Source organism: Piliocolobus tephrosceles, chromosome 7 (assembly GCF_002776525.5).
Source record: "Piliocolobus tephrosceles isolate RC106 chromosome 7, ASM277652v3, whole genome shotgun sequence".
NCBI lineage: Eukaryota > Metazoa > Chordata > Mammalia > Primates > Cercopithecidae > Piliocolobus > Piliocolobus tephrosceles.
In genome coordinates this window covers 107061142-107085942 of record NC_045440.1, presented here as the reverse complement: position 1 = coordinate 107085942, position 24801 = coordinate 107061142, and the positions used below count along the sequence as shown (strand labels likewise).

At 37.5% G+C, this 24801-nt stretch overlaps 1 protein-coding gene and 1 non-coding gene across 13 annotated transcripts in view; both read right to left on the bottom strand.

Annotated features, from left to right (window-relative positions):
- The window catches only part of RIMS2 (regulating synaptic membrane exocytosis 2), a 775110-nt gene that overhangs the window by 591016 nt on the left and 159293 nt on the right, over window positions 1-24801 (bottom strand). The window lies entirely within an intron of this gene.
- Window positions 20592-20691, bottom strand: LOC111551764. The gene has a single exon (XR_002734456.1). It is a non-coding gene; the product is annotated as a small nucleolar RNA U13 (small nucleolar RNA).

Genomic DNA, 24801 nt, shown 5'->3' with positions numbered 1-24801 from the left:
TAATCTGTCATATTAATATGATTACCTAAAAATGTGCTAAGAAAGCATGTCACACAACTGCTTAGCAAACTAGGAATTGACAGAAACTTCCTTAGCACAGTAAAAGCATCTGTAAAACAATCTACCACTAACATCACACTGTATGGTGAAAAATTGAATGCTTCCCCCTAAGATCAGTAATAAAGCAAGGTGTTCTCTTTCACTACTTCTAATCAACATCAAACTGAAAATTCTAGCCACTACATTAAGGCAGGAAAATAAAATGAAAATAAAAAGTTTACAGATTAGAAAGGAAAACAGAAAACTATTTGCAGTTGCCCTACTTGTCTTTGTATAAAATCTCAAAGAAACAGGAAAAAAAAAAAAAACCTCTTGTAACAACTAAATGAATTTAGCAAGGTCACAGGATACAAGATCAATATACAAAAAAAATTACATTTATATTTAGTAGTAATGACCAATTGAAAATGAATATTTTTATAAACAGTCTGCAACAACAGCAAAAAAGAAAAAAAGAAAAAAGATTCAGGTATAACTCTAACAAGATAGGAACAAGCTTCTTATGGTGAAAACTATAAAACACTGATAAAATAATCAAAGGATACCTAAATAATAAGAAAAATATACCACATTAACCAATGGCAAGATTCAAATTGTTAAGATCACAATTCTCTTCAAATCAATCTATTCAATCAATGTCATTCCCAATAAAAATCCCAGTATCATTTTTATTAAAAATTGACAAGCTACCTCTAAAATTTATGTGAAAAAGTGAAATCCTGGAATAAACAAAAATATTTTTTAAAAAAGAAGAAAGGTGAAAGACTCAAAGTACCTGATTTGAAGACTTACTATAAAAGCTGTAGTGATCAAGTAAACATGGTATTGTCAAAGGATAAAGATACATATCAATGGATGCAATGGGAAGTCCAGGAGTAGTACAATACTTAGTGATCATTAACATTTTTTACAAAGGTCCTGAAGTAATTCAATGGAGAAAAAAAATTGTCTCTTAAGCAATTAGAAATTTACATGTAAAACTAATGATATCATTTGGATGTTTTGTACCCTCTGAATCTCATATTGAAATGTGATCTCCAATGTTGGAGGTGGGGCCTGTTGGGAGGTGTCTGGGTCATGGGGGTGGATCCCTCATAAATGGCTTGGTGCTCTCCTCATGCTAATAGAGTGAGTTCTTGCTCTGCTAGTTTACAGGAGAACTACTTGTTTTAAAACGTCTGGAACTACTCCCTGCCTTTGCTCCCTGTCTTGCCATGTGACATATCTGCTTCCTCTTTGCCTTCCACCATGAATGGAGGGTTTCTGAGGCCTCACCAGAAGCCAGTGACAGCACTTTGCTTCTTGTACAGCCTGCAGAACCATGAGCCAAATAAAACTCTTTTCTTTAAAAATTACCCAGGTATTTCTTCATAGCAATGCAAACAGACTAACATAAATAGTAGTTGAAAATCCATGTGTAAAAAACAAAAACCTCAACTTGCATCTTACACCTTATGCAAAAATTAACTCAAAATGAATTGCAAAACTAAATATAATGGCTAAAACTATAAAACTCCTAGAAGAAAACATTCAAGAAAATCTTTGTGACCTTGGGATTTGGGTCTTGGGAAAGACTTCTTAGATAGGTTAGGAAAATATTTTTTTAATAGGATATTAAAAGTATGCGCCAGGGAAGGTGGCTCACGTCTGTAATCCCAGCACTTTGGGAGGCCAAGGTGGGCAGATTCCTGAAGTCAAGAGTTCGAGACCAGCCTGGTCAACATGGTGAAACCCATCTCTACCAAAAATACAAAAATCAGCAGGCAGGGTGGTGGGCACCTGTAATCCCAGCTACTCGGGGGGCTGAGGCAGGAGAATTGCTTTAACCCGAGAGGCGGAAGTGAGCCAAGATCACACCACTGCACTCCAGCCCGAAGGACAGAGACTCCGTCTCAAAAAAAAAAAAAGTTTGAACCAGAAAGGAGTCATGAACAATATATAAATGAATGAGTGTAGCTGTGTTCCTGTAAAGATTTATTTATGGGCACTGAAATTTGAATTTTATGTTGTTTTTACAATTACAAAGTATCACAAATTTAAAAAAATTTAATCAACCATTTAAAAGTGTAAAAAACTTTTTAACTTACTGGTTATACACAAACAGGCAGTGGGATAGAACTGGCTTGTGTACCATAGACTGCATATTTCTCTATGATATAGTTTCACTTATATGACATTCTGGGAAAAGCAAAATCAGATTAATGGTTGCCAGGGGCTGAAGTGGAGTGATGGGCACAAGAAACCTTTTGGGGTAAAGGAAATAGTCTATGTCTTAATTATGCTGATAGACTTTATGTCTGTCAAAACTCACTAAACTATATAAATAAGAGGTGAATTCTACTGTAAATAAACTATAGCTCAAAAAACCTGACATTAAGAAAAGTTAGATTTCAAAGTGCTAACCTAACGTCAGCCAGTAAATTAAAAGATAAAATTCCAGGAGTCCTTATATCTACTTCATCACAAAAGTATACTTCCTTTCTACACCTAATATCAATGAAAACTGGTTTAAAACCAATTGTATTAACTTTTTCTGTCACTTCAGATAATACCCTGTTTTTCCCTGATAATCTCACACCAGGTTTAAGTGAAGCTCTGCTAACACAAAACAAGCACCACTACAGGAGGTTCAGGACCACAAATGAATGAGCTCTGCATCAGAGCTTCTCCCACCATTTAGAAGAATCATCTTTCCAAGTGTAGAAATTTGGCACATATTTGTACATTTGTGCCATACTGTACATTTCCACTGCAACACTGTTGATACACTTCCTATCTTTGAGATGCTTCTCAGTAAATGACTAAACCCCATTGGGAGAAAAAACAAGACAGAAAAATTAGAAAGAGCAATATTGTTTCAGTTCCGGAGACACTGGATTACTAGACAATTTACCAAGTGCTATGGGTTGAATGTCTCCGCCAAAACTCATGTTGAACTTGATTCCCAATGTGGCAGTGTTGGCAGGTGCGGCCTAGGAGTTGTTTGGGTTATGGGATAGATAGCTCATGAATAGATTAATGTAATGCTCTTCCTTGGCGGTGAGTGAATTCTTGCACTAAAATGGATTAGTTCTCACAAGAGTGAGTTGTCAAAAAGACTCTGGCTTCCTTCGTTTTACTCTCTTGCTTCCTCTTTAACCATGTGATCTCTTCACACCTGCCCACTTGCCTTCAGTTTTCTGTTAGAGTGGAAGCAGCATAAAGTCCTGAACATTGTTCCCTGTATCAGTAAATGGTGCCACCATTCAATTATACAGGCCTGAAATCTAGAATGATTCTGGAATTGTCTCTCTCCCTCAAATGCATAATTTATCTACCAATAAGTCCTTTCAATTTTACATCCTACATGTGCTTTGAATCCTTCCACTTCTCTCCATTATATGCTGCCAATACTATAGGTCTTGCTAACATCAATTCCCACCTAATCTAGAGAATAGTCTCCTAGTTAGGCTACTCACATCCATGCTTCTTCCCTTCAATCTACTCTGTACACTACAGAAAAAACTCTCTCTACTTAAAAAAAGAGTTATTCTTCTCTCACTGCTAATTGTTCTTAAGAAGAAAAAGCTTATGAGGACCTACAAAACCTTGGATATACTACACACATCTTTAACTTCATTTTTTTGCAGTTTCTTTTCCCACCTTCTGCTAAAGTCTTTCTTTCTTTCAATCCTTTTTCCTTCATCCCATTTTAGTCTGTATTTTATACATGCTCTTGCCTCTGTCTAGAATGAATGAATGGATTGCTATGTACACTTTTTTTAATTCTCTTTTTTAAAACCTTAGGTATCCATAATATAATTGATCATACCCTTGGCGGCACTGGTCCATGCTTGGTTCTTGTTCTATTTAACTATTTTCCCTTCCCCAATTTGATCTCCCTTCCCTGAGGAAACCAGTCTTGTATATTTGCATAGATGGCATGTGCCATTTACTTATTTCCATCTATTTCTGTCACTCAATTTTACATTTTTATATTAAAATCTAAATAGATAAGCCATAGCTAATATGCATGGTACTTACTATGTATCAGGTAAACAGATAGTATTACCATTATTCGTATTATCGTCCCTATTCTACAGCAAATTATGTGGCTCATAGTCAAACAGCTGGTAAATTGTAAAAGCCAAATCCAAATTTAGTGTTGTTCCAAGAGTTCGTGCTCTTTACCCCTATAGCTGCTGCATCTAGTTCAAGCATTTTAATGGCTGTATAATGTTTCCATTTGGATAATCACATTTTATTCATCCATTTCTTTAAGTTGGCCCTTTATAATTCATTACTCTTTAATATATCTATGACATATTTGTTAAATGCATATAAAGTTTTCCCTAGGGCATTTATGCAGAAATGTGATGTAAATACTAATGTTCACTAGATACTTTTAAACTGCTCTTCCAAATGGATTAACCCTGTTAGTACATCTGCAAGCAAAGTATGAATATTCTAGTTTTCTCTCATCCTTGCCAATGTGTGATTATTCAACTTTTTAAATGTTTTCTGATTTGATAGATATTAATTGATGTCCCATTTTTTAGTTCATAGTTTTCTGATTTTGGTGAAATCCAGCCAATTTGACTGCTCTTCCTATGAACTGCCTATTCATATCCTTTACTGGATTGGATTTCCTGTATTATTATTCTTGATATGCAGGAGTATATACTATATAGCCTATATATACATAGTTGAACATAGGAAATTTCTTCTCTCAGATTGTTAATTTTGTTAAACAGAAATCTTTAATTTTGAGGTAGTCAAATACAGCAATTTCTCCCTTCATCATCTGTGGCTTTGGTGGCTGGCTATATAAAACAAAATAAAACAGAACAGAACAACCTTACCTAACCCTAAGTCAGGCACCAAAAATTTCTGTGGTTTCTTCTAGTAGCTTTATAATTTTACCAGTCATATTTAGACTTTTAATCAATCTGAAGTTTATTTTTATATGTGCTGTGATGCAGGGATTTAATGTTAATCTTCTCCATATAGAGACTCTAAATTCCAAGCATCATATACTAGCTAGTTTGTCCTTTCTTCCACTGATTTGTGATCTCAATCTATCATATACTAAGTTCCCATATATGCATAGGTCTGTTTATGAACTCTGCATTCTGTTTCAATGGTGTTTGTGTCTGCTTTTACTCAAGAACAAGATAATAACAACCAAACTCCAAATAAAATTAAAGATGAAAAAAATCTTAAATATATAAATTTGAATATATAACTTTCTAGTGATGTAGATCAGAAGTCAACAAACGTTTTCTGTGAAGCACCAGATAGTAGGTAATTTAGGCCTTGTGGTCCATACAGTCTCTGTTGCTACTCAACTCTGCCACTGGGATGCAAAGGTAACCATCAATAATATGAAAACATGAGTTTGACTATATTCCAATAAAATGCTATTTACAAAAGCAGACAGCAGGCAGGATTTTGGTCCACAGGCCATATTTTGCAAATTCTTGATGCAGATAAAAGAGGCAAAGATATAATCATAAAATTAGTTTAAAACTTTTATTACAAATAAATATTTAAATATAAATTTAGAAACTTTTTATATTTTCTTATCTCATAAAGTTATTGTATCTAAATTTTTCATGTATGTCTTCTATATCAAAGTCTCCCTCATCACTAAGGAAACTCAACGAATTTAGTATTTTCTAAAGTAAACATTTTTTCACTTCTGAGTTCTGTGAAATAATGAAACTTTTTCAATTCATGTTTACTGCTGTTCCTGGAAAATTTTTTCCCAGCCACATAGTTTTGTTGTTGTTGTTTCCCTATTCATATTGTAAGTGTGTTTTCATATTCTCCAAAAGTTAACTACCTATATTACTCCTTTTTAAAGTAATCTTTCAAAAAGTTTGTTAACTAGGATTTCCAGCACTTGCTACTGTGAGGTCATACCACTGTGAATTTCTTGATGTTAAATTTCTTGTTTCTCTATAGGCATAGGTATACAAAACTAGATTTGTTTGAGGTCCTTTCAGGACAATATGTTCTCTCCACGCAGTTCTCTGTAGTTCAAAATAAAGAAATTAAGAGCTCCTCATAAGATAAGATTTATGAGGAATCAAATCGAGCAGTTTCCTTTTACTAGAGGGATGGTTTCAGGGGAAGCGGAGAATCCATATATTTCAGGATATATAGTATTCTGGCTTTGTAACTTGCTTTGTTATCTGGTAAAATGGGTTTGCCTCTGGTCTTCTTCATGGAAACTTACTATTTGTAAAATGAGTTCCTCCATATAAATATTATAACACTTTTATCCAACTTTCTTGGAAATCCTAGAGGGATTTTTATTAAAATTGCATTATATTTATACATTACTTTTAGGATAATTGACATCTTCACAGTGTTGAGTCTTACCACCTAAAAACATCTATCTGCATTTATTGCCAATCCTCAGAAAAACAGTAACCACCTGTATGGATTACAGGTGATTCTTTTAACTCAAATTTTTCTATCTTAACTTGTGATCCACCCCCAGATAGTCCATGAATAGATTGGTATTTCAATTGAATTGACTTCATTTTTAATTGCATGTATTATCTTTTGTGCATTTAAAAACATTTTGAGAAACAGTCAATAGGCTTCACCAGGCTGTCAAATGGATTCATATACAAAACAGATTAAGGACCTCTAAGAAATATTTCCATGTTCTATATGTTGTTTCAGAAAGAAAGAAGAAGCAAGTTCTCTAACAATGTCATGAAGATAATATAACCATACTTCCATACTCCTCCTTATTCTCATGCACTTCAACATCATTTCCTTGGAGAGGTATTCCTTAACATCACTGACTAGGTCAAATCCCTCTGTTAAATATTTTCAAAGCAGTGTATTATATGACATTTACTGGAGTTGCACCTTTTGTTCATGTATGTAATTATCTCATTAATCTCTACCTCTCTAATTAAAAAAGTCATGAGAATTGCTTTGTTTTTGCTTTCCATTTTATCCCAGTGACTAGCATAATACATGGCTCACAGTCAAGTTCTCAATAAATATTTACTGAATGTTTACATTAATAATGAATAAATATGTATTGTGTATATACTATTTGATACATGATAGAGAAAAATATAAAGCTGAATATTACCCTGTTCTTGTTATCAGTAAAATAAGATAGATAAGGACATGCATAGATAGGAGACAGACATAGAAACAAATATAATTAAGTCTATTAAATTAAGTTTAGCCTACAGCTGCCTCCTTATAAGTTTGCCCTAAACGTTTCGCCATATATTTGTCTGGAGTACAGTTACATAGTGAACTGTAACCTACATGGATGTATAAACAGAATGTAACCTACTCTTGTAACTATCACTGAGTTTCAGTGAAGCATAGCTAGATAAATAAATAAATACATACACACATACATACAGAATAAATAAATAAGGCAAGCACCTAACTGTAACTAATTCAGCTCCTTCTATACATCCCTTCTATATTTTTGTATGTCACTTCTTTTTTTTTTGTCCAAAAATCTTTTCCAGCCACACAGAAGTACTGGAGTCTCCCTGACTCTGTTCTGGTTGGGGGGCTACCTGAGTCACAAATCATTCTTTGCTCAATTAAACTGTTAAATTTAATTTGTCCAAAATTTTTAATTGTAACACATGGTATCAGAAGTGGGAACCAAAATAGAGTTTCTAGTGAGCCCCAGGAGCACTGAGTAACCGAGCAAAGTACCTGCTTGGCCATTGTGTCCATTGCTCTCACAGAAACTGGGGACTATGGGTAAGTTCTCTCTCGGATTCTTAAGATCCATGGAGGCCGGGCGCGGTGGCTCAAGCCTGTAATCCCAGCACTTTGGGAGGCCGAGACGGGTGGATCACGAGGTCAGGAGATCGAGATCATCCTGGCGAACACGGTGAAACCCTGTCTCTACTAAAAAATACAAAAAACTAGCCGGGTGAGGTGGCGGGCACCTGTAGTCCCAGCCACTTGGGAGGCTGAGGCAGGAGAATGGCGTGAACCTGGGAGGCGGAGCTTGCAGTGAGCTGAGATCCGGCCACTGCACTCCAGCCTGGGCGACAGAGCGAGACTCCGTCTCAAAAAAAAACAAAACAAAACAAACAAAAAAAAAGATCCATGGATTTCTGTTTTGAGCTATCTAAGTTTGTTTGAGCAAATTTTTTATCTGAACTCGGTTCAGAAGTCATGACAGAAACTAAACTGGGTCCCAAATCACACTCTATCTGATAATTATCTGGCTTGAATCCAGTTAGAGGCCTAAGGTGTCTGACTAGGTCAAGTAGAAACTGGCAGTAAACGGCAATATTGCAGGGGATGTCAACTCCAGCTTTCAGGAGTTCTCAAAGACTTTTGAGTACCATACCCTTTGTTTCTTTCTTTCTTTTTTTTTTTTTTTTACATACTTAAGTAGGAAAAAATCAATGGCCAAGTTGATCAAGGGGATCTGAGAGGCAAAGCCAAGATTCCATGTGCAAATGGAATCCTAATTTCTAAAGAACTGAGTACGCCAACTTCCAACGATACCTACATTTACATGTATGAGTATTAAGCCCCAAAAGCAGGAAACACTTGGAGAAATGGCAAAATCTTACTAAAGGTAATTTAAAAATTCACTGAAACATTCCAAATGAACAACACTACACTTTAAAAGTATATTTTATTTATTTTTAAGACGGAGTCTTACTCTCACCCAGGCTGGAGTGGAGTGGCACAATCTCAGCTCCCTGCAACCTCTGCCTCCTGGGTTCAAGCTACTCTCCTGACTCAGGCTCTTGTGTAACTGAAATTACAAATATGCGCCACCATGTCCGGCTACTTTTTTGAATTTTTAGTAGAGACAGGGTTTCACCATGTTGGCCAGGCTACTCTTGAACTCTTGACCTCAAGTGATCCACCCGCCTTGGTCTCCCAAAGTGCTGAGATCACAGGTGTAAGCCACCATGCCCAGCCAAGAAGTATATTTTAAAATGAGGGCTCCTGAATTATTAGGCTCACCCAGATATGCCTATTGATATGCAGAGCTTCTAAAAATATTTCAATATTGTTATTCCCTCTTTATTAAAAAAAAAAAAAAAGACTCTGTTTAAAAGGCAAATAAAAAGTTTAAGCAGCTAATTGATAAGAATTGAATCTCCTTAACTTTTGGCTTAATTACTATCCTGTTCTGAAGGGAAAAAGAAAGTTATTCTGGATAAAGTGTTTATAAAAGGTAGGCCCTCAGGTAAAGCAGACTTGCTTCTTTTTAAGAGCCACACATGCTAAATCCAGGCATAAACGTTTTCTTTGCCCTATTACTTGAGGGGCTCTACCCTGAGCTCAGTAATTTTAGCTACGAAACAATAGCTTAGTTTAAAAGACTACCTATTGAACTAAATTGTTTTGAAAATATACCTTCCTGGCATTTAGCAGTCTATATTAAAAACCCTTTTGCAAAAAAGTTTACATCTATAAGGAAATTTCCATTTGCAAGGGTGTATGAAAGGGAAGACTGGGTCACTAGAAACTCTTACCATTGTTTTAATTTACATAACAAGTCTTAACCTTTGTTTAAGGTAGTTTTCTGGCCATCTTGTCTTAAATGGGTCTTTATGTACCTTTTTTCCTTGGTTTGAATAAATGGAGATACAATAGTTAGGCCTAAAGTCTCAGCTCTGTGCTTTTCACATATAAATTTTCTACCTTTTTTTCACCTAAGAGTCATCACTTTAAAAGACAAATTGTTGCTTAACTAATAATTGCTTAGGACAAAAAAAAAAAAAAAAAAAAAAAACAGGTAATTGGAAGACTGATAGAGTAAACAGGGAAAAGAAAAACTATTTAAAAGTCCACAAACCAGAATTCTTTATAAAAGCTAAAAGATCTGCTTTTGTCTGAGTGTCCGTATGTCTGTAAGTCTATATGTGTTATGTGCATGTGCTAATACTTGGTAAATAAAAGTAGTTGTAAAACTGCTGGTAAAACAACTTTAATTGTCTTCAAAATTGGCTTCAAAATTGTCAGTTAAATATAATTCGGTAATTTCTGCCTGTGTGTACTGGTCAGACAGGCTTATGCTTTCTCTGTTACATGTTTTAAGGTCATAAAACAGGTTCTTCCTTAATATTTTTAATACTTGTTTAATTTGACGGTGAACTTATGTTTATGTTTCAAGCCTCTAGGTTCTGGGATCTGGACAGGCATCCAAGGTAGGACCTGAAGATATGTCCTCAAGTACTTAGACCACTAGCTGCAGGGCCGAGTCAAGCCCATTATGGCCCCTTCCTCCCTGGTCCACTTTTGCCTCCTAGCCATTCTGCGAAGGGTTGCATGGAACAGGAATCACCTTCACAGCTGTCTTCTCTTCTGAGTTCTATGCCTAATATGTAAATTCAGGACCCAGATGGGCCCTGGCCTTCATAGCCATCCAGGATGCCATGTGGCTACCTGAGACCCAGGACTACTAGGAAAGACTTTAGAGAGGGTCACATTTCAAAATTCTTTTCAGAACCAGGTCTGGTGGCTCATGTCTGTAATCCTAGCACTTTGGGAGGCCAAAACGGGCAGATCACTTGAGGTCAGGAGTTCAAGACCAGCCAGGTCAAGATAATGAAACCCCATCTCTACTAAAAATACAAAAAATTATCCGGGCATGGTGGCGGGTGCCTGTAATCCCTGCTACGCAGGAGGCTGAGGCAGGAAAATCATTTAATCTTTTCAGTAACTTAAAATCTTCAAATCATGTTATATTAAGTTAAGTAACAAATAATCAAAAAATGATCCATTTGTAAGTAGATTAAAATACTGAAACATTAATTATTAAACATAAATTCAAGGTCATATACTTTGGCATCTTATTTTTATGTTACATAAAAATGCTAAAAATTAAATCAATTAATAAACAAAAATTTGAGAAAACATAATTCTAAAAATCATAAAATCATTTTCATCTGCAAATGCTGATATAAAACAGTTCAAAATTACTTAAGCTAGGTTTTTGCTAAAAACTAGGGTTACTCAGAGTTAAAATTATAGTTAATGTGTGTAACTGTAACTACTAGATATAGGAAAAACAATTCTGTAGACAGAGTGTATAAAGAAAAGTAAGATATGTTTTTAGTGAGAAAAGTTGTAAAGGGATAAAAATATGCGTTTGTTGAGAAAATCAATTCTGCCCATCTAGAAGTTACTTAAAGTTTGCTCCAAATTAAAAGAATAAAAATGATACAGATATATTTTTAAAAAACTTAAAAATAAAAACATTTAAATATTTCTAAGAGATTATAAAAGGTTTATGAAAATCTTGTGTGGTCAAAAGCTGACTGAGATTGGATGGATTTGTTTATAAGATTTTAGCAATATTAACTTCTATATGGATAGTACCAAGGAGTAGGGCATTGCTATAAAGATATCTGAAAATGAGGAAGCAACTTCGGAACTGGGTAACGGGCAGATGTTAGAAGAGTTTGGAGGGCTCAAAAGAAGACAAGAAGATGAGGGAAAGTTTGGAACTTCTTAGGGACTGATTAAACAGTTGTGACCAAAATGCTGATAGTGGTATGGACACTAAAATCAAGGTTGGCAAGGTCTCAGATGGAAATGAGAACCTTACTGGGAGCTGGAATAAATGTCACGCATGTTATGCCTAAGCAAAGAGTTTAGCTGCATTCTGTTCATGTCCTAGGGACCTGTGGAAGTTTGACCTAGGGTATCGGAAGGAAGAAATTTCTAAGCAGCAAAAAGTTCAAGATGTGGCCTCCCTGCTTCTAACAACCTATACTCACATGTGGGACCAAAGAATAATCTAAAGTCAACACTTATATTTCAAAGGAAACAGAGCCTAAATGTTTGGAAAATCTGCAGCCTGGCCATGTGGCAAAGGAAAAGCTTTTTTGGAAGAGGAATTCAAGCTGATTGTGAAGCAACAACTTACTAGAGATATTTACATTACTAAATGGGAGCCCCCTGCTAATATTCAAGACAATGGAGAAAAAACCTTGATGGAGTTCAGAATCCTTCACAGCAGGCCTTCTTATCACCCGCACTGAGACCTGGGAGAACAAAAACCACTACCCTGTGGCACCTCAAGACATGGCACCTGGCACGTTGGCTGCTCTACAGCTTGAGCTGACACTTTGAAGAATGCAAGCCATGAGCCTTGGCAGCTTCCACATAAGATTGCAGGCACAGAATGCAATCTTGGCAGCCACCTCCTAGATTTGAGAGGATGTATGAAAAAGCACAGGTGTCCAGGCAGAAGCCTCCTAAGAGTGGAGCCCTCACAGAGAATCTCTACTAGGAGAGTGCAGAGGAGAAATGTGGGGTTGGAGCTTCCACACAGAATCCCCACTGGGGCACTGCCTAGTAGAGTTGTGAGAAAGGGACCACCATCCTCGAAATTCCAGAATAGTAGATCCAGTGGGAGCTTGAATCCTGCATGTGGAAAAGCTGCAGGCACTCAATAACTTGTGAGGGTAGCTACAGGGGCAGTACCCAGCAAAGCCACAGGGGTGGAGCTGCCCAAGGCCATAGGAGCCCACCTCATGTAGCAGTGTGTCCTGCATGCAGGACATGGAGTCAAAGGAGATTTCTTGGAGCTTTAAGAATTAATGACTGCCCTGCTTGGTTTCAAACTTACATAAGGCCTGTAGCCCCTTTCTTTTGGCCAATTTCTACCTTTTGGGATAAAATGTTTACCCAGTTCCTATACCCCACTTGTATTGTGGGAGTAGATAACTTCTTTGATTTTACAGGCTCATAGGTAAAAGAGACTGGCCTTGTCTCAGATGAAACTTTGGACTTTGGACTTTAAACAATAGAACAAGTTACAATGTTGGGGGGGCTATTGTGAAGGCATGATTGTATTTAGCCATGTGAGAAGGAAATGAGTTTTGGGAGGGACAAGGGATGGAATGATATAGTTTGGATATTTGTCCTTACCCAAATCTCATGTAGAATCGTAATCCCCAGTGCTGGAGGTGAGGCCTAGTATAAAGTGTTTGGGTCATGGGACTGGATCCCTCATGTCTTGGTGCTATCTTCCTATAGTGAGTGAGTTCTCACTAACTCTGGTTATCTTTAAAAATGTGTGGCACCTCTCCCCACCACCCTCTCTTCTTCCTGTTCTAGCCATGCTTCTGCACTGGCCTGCTCCCCCTTCACCTTGAACTATAAGCTTCCTGGAGCCTCCCTAAAAGCCCAAGCAGATGCCAGCCCCATGTTTACTTTAAAGCCTGCAGAACTGTGAGCCAATTAAAACTCTTTTGTTTATAAATTACCCAATCAATGGTATTTATTTATAGCAATGCAAGAATGGCCTAATGTAATTGATAATAATATTATTATCTGTTAATAAGCAACATTTGGTTTTTTAGTTTGAATAAGATTTTCATATAATATTAATAAGAGATAGTAGATAAATTTCTGTTCAACATTTGAGTAAACTGTGGGAAAAAAAAAAAAAAAAAACAATAGAAGAGAAAGGCAGATACAGATACTGTCCCATATTGTCTTCATTAGGTCTCCAGATTGTTTGGAAAACTGAAAACAGATTTTTGGTTTTTAAAACCTTTTATTTATCCCTTTGGCTAAATAAATATTATTTACAATGACTAGTGATCCTATTTTAATTGTTTTAAACCTTTGACATATTTGATACACTTCCCCAAATCAAACTTCAAATTAAAAGTTGTCTTTTTGTGACCTCAAACTATTTTGGAATGCTACAGAGGGACCCTGAAACATTCAAGAGAGAGATGAACAGACTTATTTGGTATATTAAAGCATATGGGAGCTGGGCACGGTGGCTCACGCCTGTAATCCCAGGACTTTGGGAGGCCGAGGCAGGCGGATCACGAGGTCAGGAGATCGAGACCATCCTGGCCAACACGGTGAAACCCCGTCTCTACTAAAAATAAAAAAATTAGCTGGGCATGGTGGCAGGCACCTGTAGTGCCAGCTACTTGAGAGGCTCTGGCAGGAGAATGGCATGAACCTGGGAAGTGGAGCTTGCAGTGAGTGGAGATGGCGCTACTGTACTCCAACCTGGGCGACAGAGCGAGACTCCGTCTAACAACAACAACAACAAAAAAAGCATATGGGAAGCATTGTCAAATAAGAAATGTTTTACCCTCTTTGAGTTATATTTTTATGAATATGTTATTAATATACATTCCAAAATTATATGAGATTCCTAAAATTCTGTTATATCTTGGTAGGAAATCAGTCATAACTATAGTTATTATGTTAAGTTATTATAGGCCACAGAAATAACCAAATTTTCTTCCCACTTGTGTCTCTGACCATGATCATATTAATTCCTGTCCACTGTTAAGTGCTTAATTCTGATACATTTTAAAACAACTCTTTACAAGCAAATAAAATCCTAAAGTGTTGTGTCTTTGAGGAAGTTCATGGAAAGGGTAGAAAGGACCATAAGAAGCACCTTTGAATACAGGTTTCTGATGACTTTAGGATCATATCATTTGGACTAAGTAAGGATTCCTAGCACTCCAATGAAAAGACTAACTGATTTATAAAACTGCTAACCCAAGGAGGACAATAATTAATTGAATACCAAGAAAATACTTTGCCTGATTTTCATAATAAATCAGCCAGCACCGAAATTATTAAGAAGTGCTATTTGAATGAACTCCATGATCCAAGTCAAGTTACCAATGTGATATGCTTTGGCTGTGTCCACACCCAAATCTTATCCTGAACCTGTAGCTCCCATAATCCCCACGTTTTGGGAGGGACCCGGTGGGAGATAACTGAATCATGAGGGCGGTTTCCCCCCTACTATTCCCATGGCAGTGAATAAGACTCACAAGATTTGATGGTTTTACAAGGGGAAACCCCTTTTGCTTGGCTCTCTTTCTTTGCCTGCCACCATGTAAGACGTGCCTTTCACCTCCCACCGTGATTGTGAGGCATCCCCAGCCATGTGGAACCATGAGTCCATTAAACCTCTTTCTTTTATAAATTACCCAGCATCAAGCATGTCAATATCAACAGCATGAAAATGGACTAATGCAGCAAACGGGTACCATTAGAGTGGGGTGCTACTGTAAAGGTACCTGAAAATGTGGAAGCAACTTTGGAACTGGGTAACAGGCCAGAGGTCTGGAACAGTCTGGAGGGCTCAGAAGAAGACAGCAAAATGTGGGAAAGTTTGGAACTTCCTAGAGACTTGTTGAATGGCTTTGACCAAAATGCTGATACTGGTATGAACAATGAAATCCAGGCTGAGGTAGTCTCAGATGGAGATAAGTAACTTGTTGGGAAGTGGAGCAAAATTGACTCTTATTTCTTAGCAAAGAGACTGGCAACATTTTGTCCCTGCCCTAGAAATTTATGGAACTTTGAACTTGAGAGGGATGATTTAGGGTACCTGGCAGAAGAAATTTCTAAGCAACAAAGTATTCAAGAGGTGACTTGGGTGCTGTTAAAAGCATTCAGTTTTAAAAGGGAAACAGCATAAAAGTTCAGAAAATTTGCAGCCTGATGATGCAACAGAAAAGAAAAACCCATTTTCTAAGGAGAAATTCAAGCCAGATGCAGAAATCTGCTTAAGTAACAAGGAGCCAAATGTTAATTGCCAAGACAATGGGGAAAATATCTCCAGAGCATGTCAGAGACTTTTGCAGCAGCCCCTCCCATCACAGGTCTAGAGGTCTAGGAGGAAAAAATGGTTTTGCGGGCTGGGCCCAGGCTGTGTGCAGCCTAGGGACTTTGTGCTCTGCATCCCAGCTGCTCTAGCCATGGTTAAAAAGGGCCAAGGTACAGCTTGGGCTATGGCTTCAGAGGGTGCAAGCCCAAAGCCTTGACAGCTTCCACCTGGTGTTGAGCCTGAGGGTGTACAGAAGTCAAGAATTGAGGTTTGGGCACCTCTGCCTGTATTTCAGAGAATGTATGGAAATGCCTAGATGTCCAGGCAGAAGTTTGCTGCAGGAGCAGGGCCCTCATAAAGAACCTCTGCTATAGCAGTGCAGAAGGAAAATGTGGGGTTGGAGCTCTCACACAGAGTCCTCACTGGGGCACTGCCTAGTGGAGCTGTGAGAAGAGGGCCACCACCCTCCAGACCCCAGAATGGTAGATCCACTGACAGCTTGCACTGTGCACCTGGAACAGCCACAGGCACTCAATGCCAGCCCATGAAAGCAGCCAGAAGGGGGTCTGTACCCTGCAAAGCCACAGAGCAGAGTTGTCCAAGACTATGGGAACCACCTCTTGCATCAGTGTGACCTGGATGTGAGCCACATGGAGTCAATGGAAATCATTTTGGAGCTTTAAGATTTTACTGTCCCACTGGATTTCAGACTTGCATGGGGCCTGTAGCCCCTGTGTTTTGGCCAATTTCTCCCATTGGGAATGGTTGTATTTATCAAATGCCTATACCCCCATTGTATCTACGAAGTAACTAACTTACTTTTGATTTTACAGGCTCATACGTGGAAGGGACTTGCCTTGTCTCAAATGAGATTTTGGACTGTGGACTTCTGAGTTAATGGTGAAATGAGTTAAGACTTTGAGGGACTGTTGGGAAAGCATGATTGATTTTGACATATGAGGACATGAGATTTCAAAGTGGCCAGGGATGAAATGATATGGTACGGCTATGTCCCCACCCAAATCTCATGTTGAATTGTAGCTCCCACAATTCCCACGTTTTGGGAGGAACCCAGGGGGAGACAACTGAATCATGGTGGGGGGTTCCCCCATACAGTTCTCTTGGTAATGAAAAGTCTCACGAGATCTGATGGTTTTATAAGGGGAAACACTTGCGCATGGCTCTCATTCTCTCTTTGCCTGCTACCATGTAAGATGTGAATTTTGCCTCCCACCATGAGGGTGAGGCCTCCCCAGCCACGTCAAACTATGAGTCCATTAGACCTCTTTCCTTTATAAATTACCCAGTCTTCGGTATGTCTTTATCGGCAGCGTGAAAACACAGATTAATAAACTATTATAATCCATCTAGAAAACAGTGCTACACACTTGATTTGGAGAAACAAAATTGGTATTTAAGAGAATATAAATCCAATGTTAAGTGTAGACTCACAGAGAGAGGCTGGACAGTCACCTGGTATTTCCTAAGTCCTTAAACCTCCATTATTAAAAGCTCTACCTGGGCATTGTGGCTTCCACCTGTAATCCCAGCTTCTCAGGAGGCTTAGGTGGGAGAATTGCTTGAGCCTGGGAGTTCAAGGCTACACTGAGCTATGATTGTGCCACCACACTCCAGCCTGGGTGACAGAGTAAGACTCCATCTCTAAATAAATAAGTAAATAAATAAATAGTCTATACTCCATGACTCATCACAGAGGAGATAAAATGATCCAAATAGAATACACACATGTGCACATACATGCACACATGCACACACTCACATACTGGTGTGCTGACTCTTCTAAATTACCAAAATGACTTGTGACAAATATACTTCAGGTATATTTCTGCTACCTGATGGGCCATTTGAACATAGAGAGATTTCATTCCATTGTTGTTTTCAGTGCATATATTCTGGTTATATAGAAGCTTTCTCATACAAGAAGGCTAATCCTGTAATAGTAGCTAAAAGGTTATCAGAAAATGTATTTCCCTCATGGGACATTCCTGGAAAAATCTCTAGTGATAAAGGTACTTGTTTCACTGGACAGTAAAATAGTTAAATAAGATGTTACAAACATAATAACATTAGGCAAAGCTAATTAAATCAACTAGGTTGCCTTGGTCAAAGATATTGCAGATTGATAACAATCAGATCAAGTTCCAGAGGAAAATATAAGTTGATCCCTTATGAAATAGTCACTGGAAGGCCTACGCTCCTAATAATAGAACCTCATGTATCTTTCACTCCTAAACTCTAATATGACTAAACTCTAACAGGCTTTAATGTATTATGCCAAAGTGTATTTTCACCAGGTTAAAGAAAGCTTGTCGTGGCCTACCAACAAAGGACAATCAAACCCAGGTGATCTAAAACTCAGAGATTTGGTCTTCTGGAAACATCAAGGAAAGACTGCCCTTGTAACCCACACTGCAACAAAAGAGTGGGACTGTGAACCTTGAGCTTGTAATCTCACAACTCAGAAGAGCCCCTACAGACTCTTGGAACTATACACCCATTGGAGACCTTAAGGTAAAGCTAACCATGGAAGTTTCTCCCTAGAAGCAGATGACATTCCAGATGCAGACAGCTTTCACAAGATCACAGATCAAGACTTCTCTGCTATCATGAAACTCTTACTTCTTAAAATTTTCCTTGCTTATACCTCTATGAACAATACAACTGGAAAGGAGTTTGTGTGCACTCATGAGGTATACTTTTATTTGTGGGTGATTTTGCAGCCAACCTTATTTATGGACAACCTATGCTTTGATAGATGAAAGATGAAAAACAATGTGTTCAAGAGATTTTAATGATACCTTTGTTGCTTCATAATCTGTCAGAAACAGAACAGTGGTCCACTCCTCTTAACCTACATCATCAGTTAAAGAGAAAACTGCCAGAAGGCCTTCACTATTGAAGATGGGTGGTCTCTTTTGACATAGTTTGGAGTAAATGAGGCAATTATTAAAAATGTATTCCTTATAACAGGTTCTACAGCAGATTCTACTGCAAAGGCTATGGCTGCACAAAAAGCTTCTTTAAATTATCTTGCTAAAGTTATGCTAGATAAAAAATTATAACTTACTGCTGAACAGAGAATTATCTGTGCAGTTACTGACACTTCTTGTTGCACATGATACATACATTAGGTATTACAGAGATCCGTTGTAGGGGATTAACGAATAGGTTGCTTGGTTGAAACAAACAGATACTTTATCTAGTTTATTCTTTGGTCTTTGATTTTAGCTGATTTGGTTCATGAGGATCCTGGCTAATGCATACTCCAAACTCTTGGTATTATCCTCCTGACAGTCATAATAGTAGTCTCCCTGGTGCACTGTATTCTCTCAAAAGTTTTAAATGTTTGCATACAGTCATCTATAGAAGGTCAAATGGTTTCTTTTCAAATAGAACAAAAACTCAAAGAAATGCATGATTATGCGAACACCATAACCTATGAATGACATACTGTGACTGGAAACCCTAAATGATGATAACTAAGAGTAGTGCTAATGACCCAAGCTTTGGTCACACTCTCACCTAAGTAAAAACCTGACCAAAAGGGGTGAGTTAAACAAAACTATGGGAGGTCATTGTTTTGGACTGAGCTCATACACTAGGCCATAACAGACCAGACCGGATCAAATCAAAATGGAGTCACTCATGCTAAATGTGACATAATCAAATTGAAACTTTAAAGATGCAGATAGCCCCCCAAAAAAAGACCAGAAATGATTTTCTCTCTTGAAAACAGGGCATTCCAGCATAATAAGGAAGTCTCCTCTAGGCTATCTTTTAAAAAAAAGTAAGTTAAAGTCCTGTTTACAAGGACTTACAAAACCCACTGTTCTGTTATGTTCTAGTGAGATTTGAGACCAAGTACATTTACCATGTACTTAAAGAATGATCATTAAAGAATGATGTCAATGCATAAAGTTTTCATCAACCTCTCAGGTTGACCAAATGAAGGGAATTGTTAAATTAAGCTTAGCCTAAAACTGCCCTCATTATAAGTTTGGTCTAAAGGTTTCTCTGTACATAGTGAACCATAATCTAACTAGATGTATAAACAGACTGCAACTTACTCTTGTACCAATCACTGAGTTTCAGCCAACAGTTGGCCACAGGTGGCCAACTGTTCAACTGTACCAAATGTTGAATTTTAACACATCTAGCCATTCCTGTATCTCATTTTAATTTTCTACACATCATTTTCCTTTTTCTGTCCATAAATCCTCTCTGACCACGTGGCAGTGCCAAAGTCTCTCTGAACCTATTCTGGTTTAGGGGATTCCTGATTCAGGAATCATTCTTTCCTTAATTAAACTCTGTTAAATTTAATTTGTCTAAAGTTTTTATTCTAACAAGTCAACTGAAACATGTACTAGATAAGTATTAACATATAAGAAAAATGTTACTGGAGCACAAAGAAAAGAGGCATTAGTTGTGAACGGTGTTGATAAAACTTAATAGAAGAAAAACATTTTTTAGTTTTTAAGTATTTTGGCCATGAAAGACATGCAAAATTGTGACAGGCATAAAATGAAGGATAAATTTCAGGCTTATATTTTTTCATATGCAAAGTATGAAAACAAATGGAAAATTCAGGAAGTTGAAAGTATTCTCATTTGAATAAGGTATGCATGGGGTGAAAACAGGGAGGAAAATACAATAGAAGAAGCTGGAAAGTCAGCATGGGGTAGAATACTAAGGATTATTCCTCATATTATCTAATATCCAATTAAGTTTGTAACATCACTAGTTATAGAAATCAGTAAGACAATGCTGAGAAAGGTTACAAATCTATCTCAAATATATCAGATATTTGATTCATTCTTTTTAGACTCATAGCATATCTCAAAACCATTTCTGAACTACTGGCTAAAAAAGACTTTATGCCAGAAGACACATGAAGCTCTTTATCAATATTAATCCTTTATCTTTCACACATTTCTTTTTTTAACACCAGATGGGTAATGTGCAAACATCATACCAAGGTTTGAGGGAGGAACATCTCAAATGAGCATTAAACACCCAATCACATTTATGAACTGTGAAAGAATCTCTAACACACATTTTTTTTTATTATACTTTAAGTTCTAGGGTACATATGCAAAATGTACAGGTTTGTTCCATGTTGGTTTGCTGCACCCATCAACTTGTCATTTACATTAGGTATTTCTCCTAGTTCTATCCCTCCCCCAGGCTGCCACCCTCCAACAGGCCCCGGTGTATGATGTTCCCCGCCCTGTGTCCATGTGTTCTCAATGTTCAACTCCAACCTATGAGTGAGAACAAGCGGTGTTTGGTTTTTTGTCCTTGTGATAGTTTGCTTAGAATGATGGTTTCCAGCTCCATCCATGTCCCTGCAAAGGACATGAACTCATCCATTTTTATGGTTGCATAGTATTCCATGGTGTATATGTGCCACATTTTCTTAATCCCGTCTGTCACTGATGGACATTTGGGTTGATTCCAAGTCTTTGCTATTGTGAACAGTGCTGCAATAAACATACATGTGCCTCTGTCTTTATAATAGCATGATTTATAATCCTTTGGGCATATACCCAGTAATAGGATTGCTGGGTCAAATGGCACTTCTAGTTCTAGATGCTTAAGAAATTGCCACACTGTCTTCCACAATGGTTGAACTAATTTACACTCCCACCAACAGTGTAAAAGTGTTCGTATTTCTCCACGTCCTCTCCAACATCTGTTGTTTCCTGACTTTTTAATGATTGCCATTCTAACTTGCGTGAGAGGGTATCTCATTGTGGTTTTGATTTGCATTTCCCTAATGACCAGTGACGATGAGCTTTTTTTCATGTGTTTTTGGCCAGATAAATGTCTTCTTTTGAGAAGTGTCTGTTCATATCCTTCATCCACTTTTTGATGCATTTGTTTTTTTTCTTGTAAATCTGTTTAAGTTCTCTGTAGATTCCGGATATTAGCCCTTTCTCAGATGGGTAGATTGCAAAGGTTTTCTCCCATTCTGTAGGTTGCCTGTTCACTCTGATGATACTTTATTTTGTTGTGCAGAAGCTCTTTAGTATAATTAGATCCCATTTGTCTATTTTGGCTTTTGTTGCCATTGCTTTCGGTGTTTTAGTCATGAAGTCTTTGCTCATGCCTATGTCCTGGATGGTATCGCCTAGGTTTTCTTCTAGCGTTTTTATGGTATTGGGTCTTACATTTAAGTTTTTAATCCATCTGGAATTAATTTTTTATACTGTGTAAGGAAAGGATCCAGTTTCAGCTTTCTACATATGGCTAGCCAGTTTTCCCAGCACCCTTGATTAAATAGGGAATCTTTTCCCCATTGCTTTTGTCAGTTGTAGATATATGGTGTTATTTCTGAGGCCTATATTCAGTTCCATTGGTCTACATGCCTGTTTTGGTACAGTACCATGCTGTTTTGATTACTGTAGCCTTGTAGTATAGTTTGAAGTCAGGTAGTGTGATACCTCCAGCTTTGTTCTTTTTGCTTAGGACTGTCTTGGCTATGTGGGCTCTTTTTTGGTTCCACGTGAACTTTAAAGTAGTTTTTTTCCAATTCTGTGAAGAAAGTCAGTGGTAGCTTGATAGAGATACCACTGAATCTATAAATTACCTTGGGCAGTATGGCCATTTCCACAATATTGATTCTTCCTATCCATGAGCATGGAATGTTCTTCCATTTGTTTGTGTCCTCTTTTGTTTCATTGAGCAGTGGTTTGTAGTTCTCCTTGAAGAGGTCCTTCACATCCCTTTTAAGTTGGATTCCTAGGTATTTTATTCTCTTGGTAGTAATTGTGAATGGGAGTTCACTCATGATTTGGCTCTCTGTTTGTCTGTTATTGGTGTATAAGAATGCTTGTGATTTTTGCACATTGATTTTGTATCCTGAGATTCTGCTGAAGTTGCTTATCAGCTTAAGGAGATTTGGGGCTGACACGATGGGGTTTTCTAAATATGTCATGTCACCTGCAAACAGAGACAATTTGACTTCCTCTTTTCCTAATTGAATACCTTTTATTTCTCTCTTTTGTAATACACATATTTAATACAAATGGCTTTGTTTCATGATGCCATCATAACTGAAACTGTATTGAAAAGGTAATTAAATTAAGAGAGTCTTTCCCTCCAGAAAAATTTTAAAAATTCTTTTTTTTTTTTTTGAGACGGAATCTCATGCTCTGTCACCCAGGCTGGAGTGCAGTGGCGCAATCTCAGCTCACTGCAATCTCTGCCTCCCAGATTCAAGCAATTCTCCTGCCTCAGCCTCCTGAGGAGCTGGATTACAGTATGCGCCACTATGCCCAGCTAATTTTTTGTATGTGTAGTAGAGACGGGCTTTCACCATGTTGGGCAGGCTGGTCTGAAACTCCTGACCTCGTGATTCGCCCACTTCGGCCTCCCAAAGTGCTAGGATTACAGGCATGATCAACCGCACCTGGCCTCCTCCTGAAAAATGTATGTAGTCGCTAGATACAGAATCTTCAGAGCTGACATTATTACTCCATTCACAAAATAAAATAATCTTGATATTAGAGACTGAGATTAAAAATATGTAAAAATTACATTTGTAGCTTGTTATTGACACTAGTGAATGACTATATTTATATGACTGTATATAGATAGATAGATAGATAGATAGATAGATAGATAGATAGATAGATAACCCTTCCTGACTCCAAAGGGAAAAGGTGTTTCATTGCTTCTCTGAAATTTGCTTCTTGAAGAAAAGTATCAACTCAATTCTGAAGTAAAAATATGGTGATAAATACAAGAATCATTTTGAGTTCATTATACACATTCCACCTATAACTGCTTTCTGCTTGACCAAAAAAAGTACTTCTTTGAAAAAGAAACTGGAGAGCAAAAACACTTTTATCCACTGCTGCCTAGGTATAATAACATGTGTTTTTCACACAAAACATAAAAAGAAAAAACTCTGATAACATTATTTGCATTTTTTACAATTTGTGTAAACTTAGTTGCACTTAATCTCAATTGATGTCATTAACTGTAAACTTTCGAATACTATATGATGCACAGTGATATGCTCTGATTTGTATTTTAGAAGAAATCACCACCATAAGAAGCACATAGCTAATACAAAAACATCTTCTGTCTGTATGAAGCTTGTCTAACCTGCAGCCCATGGGCCACATGAGGCCCAGGACAGCCTTGAATGCAGCCCAACAAAAATTTGTAAACTTTCTTAAAGCATTATAAGATTTTTGGAAACTCTTTTTAGCTCCTCAACTATCATTAGTGTTCCTGTATTTCATGTGTGGCCCAAGACAATTAATTCTTCTTCCAATGTGGCCCAGGGAAGCCAAAAGATTGGACACCCCAGGTCTATATCATTCTCAATATCATTCTCTGTGTCTTTCTCAATCTTCAGAAAAAGTAGAAATAACAAGTGAAATATCAAAATTTGTATTTTAGAACAAATCGTATCATATCACACCTTTTCTCCCTTTCTAGGCCAGATGCAAAGGCACCAAAACATCAAATAGTAAGGCATGCTCAAAAAACAGCATCTAAGCTACACGGGTGGCTCACACCTGTTATCCTAGCACTTTGGGAGGCGAAGCAGGCAGATTGCCTGAGCTCAGAAGTTCGAGACCAGCCTGGGAAATACAGTGAAATCCCACCTGATACAAAAAAATCAGCCAGGGGTGGCGGGCATATGCCTGTAGTCCCAGCTACTCGGCAGGCTGAGGCAGGAGAATTGATTGTACCCGGGAGGCGGAGGTTGCAGTGAGCTGATATCGCGCCACTGCACTCCAGCCTGGGTGACAGAGCAAGACTCTGTCTCCCCCCCAAAAAAAACAACAACAACAAACAGCATCTATAGTATTACCAAATAACTAAATGGGAAATTAGGGAAATTACAGAGTTACTAGCTTTAATATTTTAAAGTATTTTGAAGTAGCTGAAGTACTTTACTTTCACAAATAACTCCAAAATTCTCCTCCAAACTAATAGGAAAACAATAATGACATCAGAATGTATACAGCAGCACTATTCATAATAGGCAAAAATTAGAAACAAACGCAAATGCATATCAATAGTAAAACTGATCAATAAAATGTAGCATATTCAGATACTGGAGGACACATAGCACTCAGAATGAATGAAATACAACTGCATGCAATTAATTATATAGCTGAATCTCATGAATA